This window comes from Salvelinus sp. IW2-2015, unplaced genomic scaffold (genome assembly GCF_002910315.2).
Source record: "Salvelinus sp. IW2-2015 unplaced genomic scaffold, ASM291031v2 Un_scaffold2131, whole genome shotgun sequence".
Classification (NCBI taxonomy): Eukaryota; Metazoa; Chordata; class Actinopteri; order Salmoniformes; family Salmonidae; genus Salvelinus; species Salvelinus sp. IW2-2015.
In genome coordinates this window covers 140,365-148,005 of record NW_019943465.1, presented here as the reverse complement: position 1 = coordinate 148,005, position 7,641 = coordinate 140,365, and the positions used below count along the sequence as shown (strand labels likewise).

The following is a 7,641-nucleotide window of genomic DNA, read 5'->3' as shown; positions in this document are numbered from 1 at the left end:
TGATAAAAGCATGACGTGTTTTATTATGTCTGGCTGGGTAGGGATTGGTTGTTAGTTCAGTGATTGGATAGTGAGTCACAGTTTCTGAGTCCCAAATGGCACCTATACCTACACCTTCCTACGGGGGGAATAGGGTGTTTCCCCTCTTCCCTATGGGGGGTATAGGGTGTTTCCCCCCTTCCCTATGGGGGAAGGGTGCCATTGTAAGGAATAGGTGCCATTTTGGGACTCAGGTGCAAAGCAGGGAAACAAGAACTGCAGGTGTGTGCATGTTCTATTTCTGTTATTACACTGTGATGGTTTGGGTGAGGGAGGGATCAGAGGGAGAGTGAGGATTATTATATATTTTTTTATTTAACTAGACAAGTCAGTTAAGAACTAATTCTTATTTACAATGAAGGCCTACCCTGAGCCAAACCCAGACCACACTGGGCCAATTGTGCGCTGCCCTATGGGACTTCCAATCACGGCCGGTTGTGATGCAGCCTGGATTTGAACCAGGGATCTAGTGACACCTCTTACACTGAGATGCAGTGTCTTAGACCGCTGCGCCATTCGGAAGCCCACTCAGGGTTGAGGAAGAGACGAGAGGGAGGGGGTATAAGAGAGAGAGAGAAGAGAGAGTGAGGCAGGAAGGAGGGATGAAAGGAGGGGAGGTTGTACTATGTATCATCCTACGTATTAGAGGAGTATGCCACATGTTATCAGATCAGCAGAGCTTGGGCTCTTTATTTTGGAAAAATAATAGTTATTTTGGAAAAAGACAAGCTCCTCTTCTTGTCTTTCCAGTTAGTGGTTGGGTTGATTGTTATGTGTTTTCTTGGTGTTCTGCTCTCAGCACAGAGAGACTCCAGTAGGAGTCAAACCAGGTTAACTATGGAAAACACAGGCCACGTGGGTCTCCCTCTCTTCTCTCTTCCCCCTCATATCCTGCTACCTCTCTCCTTCCCTCTATATCTCGCTCTCTCCCTTGATCATACACACACAGAGAGATAACTTGGAGAGTTCCAGGGAGATAACTTGGGAGAGTTCCATGTTTGGCATGGGTCCTCAGATCCTCAAAAGGTTCTACAGCTGCACCATCGAGAGCATCCTGACTGGTTGCATCACTGCTGGTATTGCAACTGCTCGGCCTCCGACCGCAAGGCACTACAGAGGTGTGGTGGAACGGCCCAGTACATCACTTCCTGCCATCCAGGACCTCTATACCAGGCGGTGTCAGAAAGGCCCTAAAAATTGTCAAAGACTCCAGCCCACTAGTCATAGACTGTTCTCTCTGCTACCGCACGACAAGCGGTACCGGAGCGCAAGTCTAGTTCCAAAAGGCTTCTAAACAGCTTCTTACCCCCAGCCATAAGACTCCTGAACATCTAATCAAATGGCTACCCAGACTATTTTTTCACTGCATTGTTGGTTGGGGCTCGTAAGTAGCATTTCACTGTAAGGTCTACACCTGTTGTATTAAAATTGTATTGTGACTAATACAATTTGATTTGATTTGTAGGCTTTGGTCTACAGCCAGTACTAACACACCTTATACAACTGATCAACCAATACCTGGATTAGTTGAATGAGTGTGTTAGTGCTGAGCTGGAACAAAAACCTGCCCTGCACATCCTATAGCTGTCCAGTACAAGTAGCAGGCTGACCCCTGGTCTAAACTACACGTTTAAATAGGAGGTCATGTGTGGACAACACCAAAAGAGTGCGCAGCGTCCTCTCTCTTAGTCTTCCTCTCTCTCCTCATCTCAAACCGTAGCCATTCACACCCATTTTCCCGCCGCCTCCCTCCTCTCCTCTCTCTTCTCTCGCTCTCTAGTCCCTGCCAGTAGCTCCACTCCATAGACGCAGGCGGCGCTGATACCCTCTCAGCCACCCCTGCTGTCAGCGCTTAACCGCGGGGGCAGCTCGCAGCTTGAGCCGAGAGAGAGAGAGTGAGAAATATGTTAGCAATATGTGCGGTCGCAAGCTGGCTCGCCGCTTCAAATCAGCGCTGATTGTCGCGCTGACAGTTCTCCTGGTTCAGACGCTGATCGTGTGGAACTTTAGTWCCCTGGATACCGGGGGAGAAGCGGGCGAAGGGGCCAATAGTAGGCGGGAGAAGAGGGACCAAGTCGGGGGCATCAACAAAGCCTACAGCCAGTACCCCCGGAGCGGGCTGCCAAAGAGGCATCACCAACCTCCGCTTGGGAAAACGGCTGTCCGACACAAGCAACAACCGGTAAGAGTAGCGAGATAATTTAAGTCTGCCTATTATTTTGTCATTTTAATAACGACGATTTTTWAAATCGATAACGACTYGCGTGATTACCATTAATTTGATATGCTACCYTTCCTGATGAATTGTATAGGCTACCCTCCCCCACTACGCGTGGTGTATTGTATTGTATTGTAGGCTATATTYTATTGTAGGGMAGGAAYGCTGTTAAGCATGGAATTGTTGTCATCAGACGAAGCAAGAAGCCAGCGTGTATTTGGATGACAAAGATGTTGCTTAGCTGTTGTTACCCAGAGATGTTGATAAGCTGGTGTGAGCGAACCAGTCTTTAGGAATGATCGTGGTYTATTAGACTAGTGTGATAATGGACCACGGGAGAGCGTGAGAGAGCGACACGGTTKATCGGATAGYTCTACTTTAATGTAGAGTTGGTTTCTATTGGTAACGCGCTCTTACGCTGCTTTTACGTCTGACCTGTGGCAGTTTTCTAGTGACCAGCCTGTCTATTACGGTGGGCTACTGTCGGGCGCTCTCAGTGTGTGTGTGTGTCTGTGTGTGTTGCGCAGTCTCTGGTACAGTGGTAGACTCGTGGGTGGGATAATATAGCCACAGACAGGCTTAGGTAGGAGTTTAAAGATTAATTTAGAGGGAAAGAGAGAGAGAGAGAAGGAGGGATAGAGGTCTGTCTGAAAGACCGACACACAGTGTGTGCGTCCGGGCGTGCCTGTGCGTGTGTATGTATTTAGTAGCGCACGTGTACACTTCCTCTCTATCGTTCTCACAGGATACAAAAGTTGTCCCAAACTCCAGAGAACTGACGGTGATTTTGCAATGACGGCCATTTATTTCCCTCTCCTCCTTGTCTTCCTCCCGTTTATTTTGTCTATCTTTGATAACAGAGTGCATGGTTGTTAAGTAGTGTTTTATGTCCCTGTGCATATCTAGGCTACTGTTGAAAGAGTGTGTGTGTATGTGCGTGTGTGTGTGTGTAAGTGTGTTGAGAGAATGATGATATGTATACAGACGTATTCTGATGACAACGTCTAATCTCTCGAATCATGCCTATACCGTCACCCATCGACAACTGCCACTCTTCCAACAACTGCTCGGCTCCCCTATACATGATCCAGCCAATTCAGATGCAATAAGTGTTATACCTGCTCACAACCATGCGTTCCTGTCCTATTATATCACCTATCAGAATCCGATGATCATGCCCTTCACCTAACCTTACTGCGTCTCACTCCTGGTCACATATACTATTAGATCAGATGACTACGTGCTATACCCACTGTCAACTGCGTTAACATGGTCTATATTACTCAGATGCACCGTCTGTATTCATACCACATAGTAACTCGTTAATCCTGTCACTTAACATGATCTATCAGAATGACTGTGTCATCACCTACCCGCTGTAGCTGGTTACTGGTCTATATCTATCAGATGATGTTTATACTGTATGGTTTCGGTCTATATCTATCAGATGCATGTGTTATACTGTATGGTTACTGGTCTATATCTATCAGATGAATGTGTTATACTTGTATGGTTACTGGTCTATATCTATCAGATGATGTGTTATACTGTATGGTTACTGGTCTATATCTATCAGATGATGTGTTATCTACCTGTATGGTTACTGGTCCATATCTATCAGAATCAGATGATTGTGTTATACTGTATGGTTACTGGTCTATATCTATCAGAATGATGTGTTATATCTGTATGGTTACTGGTCTATATCTATCAGTATGATGTGTTATACTGTATGGTTACTGGTCCTATCTATCAGATGATGTGTTATACTGTATGGTTACTGGTCTATATCTATCAGATGATGTGTTATACTGTATGGTTACTGGTCTATATCTATCAGAATCAGATGATGTGTTATACTGTAGGTTACTGGTCTATATCTATCAGATGATTGTTATACTGTATGGTTACTGGTCTATATCTATCAGAATCAGATGATGTGTTATACTGTATGGTTACTGGTCTATATCTATCAGATGATGTGTTATACTGTATGGTTACTGGTCTATATCTATCAGAATCAGATGATGTGTTATACTGTATGGTTACTGGTCTATATCAAATCAGATGATGTGTTATACTGTATGGTTACTGTGCCTATATCTATCAGATGATGTGTTATACTGTATGGTTATGTCTATATCTATCAGATCAGATGATGTGTTATACTGTATGGTTACTGGTCTATATTATCAGCAATGATGTGTTTATACTGTATGGTTACTGGTCTATATCTATCAGAATCAGATGATGTGTTTATACTGTATGGTTACTGGTCTATATCTATCAGATGATGTGTTATACTGTATGGTTACTGGTCTATATCTATCAGATGATGTGTTTATACTGTATGGTTACTGGTCTATATCTATCAGAATCAGATGATGTTGTTATACTGTATGGTTACTGGTCTATATCTATCAGATGATGTGTTATACTGTATGGTTACTGGTCTATATCTATCAGATGATGTGTTATACTGTATGGTTACTGGTCTATATCTATCAGAATCAGATGATGTGTTATACTGTATGGTTCTGGTCTATATCAGAATCAGATGATGTGTTATACTGTATGGTTACTGGTCCATATCTATCAGATGATGTGTTTATCTGTATGGTTGGTCTATATCTATCAGATGATGTGTTATACTGTATGGTACTGGTCTATATCTATCAGAATCGATGATGTGTTATACTGTATGGTTACTGGTCTAGGTGCTGTGGTACCTACATACTGTACCGTTCTGTCTGTGTGTGTGTACTGTACATGCGTGTGTTTAAGTGGTGTATATGTGTGTGTGTTTGTGCGTGTGTATATATATGTGTGAGTGCGTGTTAAAGTGTTGTGGTTTAGTGTGTGTGTGTTTGTGCGTGTGTATATATGCGTGTGAGTGTGTGTGTGTGTGTGTGTTAAAGTGTGGTCGCACTTGTAGCCTTGATCTGTTTTTACATCCCATCATTACTCTGAACTAGATGTAACATGTCTTGTGATCTATAGAGAGAGGGGGGGAGAGAGGAGAGAGAGAGAGAGGAGAGAGAGAGGGAGAGAGGAGAGAGAGAGAGAGAGGAGAGAGAGGGAGAGGGGGGAGAGGAGAGAGAGAGAGAGGAGAGAGAGAGAGAGAGAGAGAGAAGGGGAGGGGAGGAGGGAGAGAGAGAGAGAGGAGAGAGAGGGAGAGGGGGGAGAGAGGAGAGAGAGGGGGAGAGAGAGAGAGAGAGAGAGGAGGGAGAGTGTTCAAAAATGGCTTTTTTGCCTTCAAACAGATTACACCTTCTCATTTCCGACTAATTGAAAATGATATGTTGTTTAAAGTATTACCCTTACTTAAACAAGCCATACAATTTCAGTTCTATCCTCCAGAAAAGACAGAACAAATGTTAAAAAAATATATATTGTTAAACTCAAATATATTGATTTAATAAAAAAAACATTCTTTATGGATTTTTTTTTAATGGTATTATATTTATTAAAGATATTATGAATAGAAATGGAGGAGTTATGTCACATATGCAGTTATCGAAAAGATATGGTAATATCTGCTCAATCCAAACGTACAACCAACTGATTGCAGCTCTGCCACAAACATGGAGGAGGCAAGTGGAAAAGGGAGAAGGTAGGGAACTTGTTTGCCTGCCATATGTTAAAGATACAAATTGGCTGAAAGGAACTGGCATAAATAGAAAAATATACTAGTTTCATCTGAGGACAAAAATGTTGACAGCTGTGCCATTACCGGTTGCAAAATAAATGGGAGGAGATCTGATGTACCAATTCCATGGCACATGGTTAATGAACTGGTACAAACAACTACACTTGATTCAACACTTTTTATTTTTTATTTTTTCAATATAAATTATTATATACAATTCTTGCCCCCAACAGAATGCTATATACAGTATATGGGGCATACAACAATCTCAGCTCTGTAGATTTTGTTGTGAAGAGACAGAATCAATAGGTCATGTATTCTGGTATTGCCCTCTATGGAGCTTGTTTCTGGTCACAGGTTCAGGAATGGTTAAAAACTGCACTTAAAACTAACCTTACACATAGCAGTGCTGAGCGATCTGGAAAGCCATAGTCAATCAATAAATACTATAATAATACTTGATTAAAGTTTTCATCTTTAGCTCACAATCTGTGGATACTATACGATTAGAAAGGTTAAAACATTTTGTAAAACATCACAGCACAATTAAAAATATATGGCACAGGGAAACCAAACGACGTCTATGGTGATAGGTGGGATGGGCGGAGAGTGGCTGAGGGGGTGGGATTAAAGAGCTGAGGTCTATGGTGATAGGTGGGATGGGCGGAGTGTGGCTGAGGGGGTGGGATTAAAGAGCTGAGGTCTATGGTGATAGGTGGGATGGGCGGAGAGTGGCTGAGGGGTGGGATTAAAGAGCTGAGGTCTATGGTGATAGGTGGGATGGGCGGAGTGTGGCTGAGGGGGTGGGATTAAAGAGCTTATGTTTGGTAATGTATTATTGTTATGTGACTGCTTTATATAAAAGTACCATGTATGTAAAATGTATATTTAAAATGTATATTTAAAATGTACATGTAAAATGTATATTTAAAATGTACATGTAAAATATATATTTAAAATGTACATGTAAAATGTATATTTTAAAATGTACATGTAAAATGTAATATTTAAATTGTACATGTAAAATGTATATTTAATGTACATGTAAAATGTATTATTTAAAATGTACATTGTAAAATGTATATGTAAAATATACATGTAAAATGTACATGTAAAATGTATATTTAAAATGTACATGTAAATATATATTTAAAAATGTACATGTAAAATGTATATGTAAAATGTATATGTAAAATATACATGTAAAATGAATGTATTGTAGCAGAAAAGCTGTAAAAAAAAAGAACCTATTTATCCTCCGAAGAGGGGGATGGTGTAGGGGTTAAATAACCAGCACCCTGCCACCCATTATCAATGATTTCATTTGATTTGTATTCTTGTATTGAGTTTCAAGTGTGTAGATAGCCTGCGTTGCTGCATGTAGGGAGGGTGTTACCCAGCAGAGCAGTGTGTTTGTGTGTGTGTGTGTGTGTTGTGTGTGTGTGTGTGTGTGTGTGTGTGTGTGTGTGTGTGTGTGTGTGTGTGTGTGTGTGTTGTGTGTGTGTGTGTGTGTGTGTAGTGTTGTATGTATGTATGTGTGTGTGTGTGTATGTGTATGTATGTGTCTATATATGTGTATGTATGTGTGTGTGTGTATGTATGGTGTGTGTGTATGTGTGTGTGTGTGTGTACGTGTTCCCTCCCAGCATAGGAAGGTATGGTGACCGCAAGGCAGAGCATTTGTTTACGTCAGTCCAAGCTGGTTGGGCCGTAACACAACTCTCACATTTTCACC

At 41.8% G+C, this 7,641-nt stretch overlaps 1 pseudogene; it reads left to right on the top strand.

The window, feature by feature from the left end:
• The first annotated feature begins 1,859 nt into the window (after nt 1-1,859).
• LOC112073047 (xylosyltransferase 1-like) overlaps nt 1,860-7,641 on the top strand; it is a 42,524-nt pseudogene continuing 36,742 nt past the window's right edge.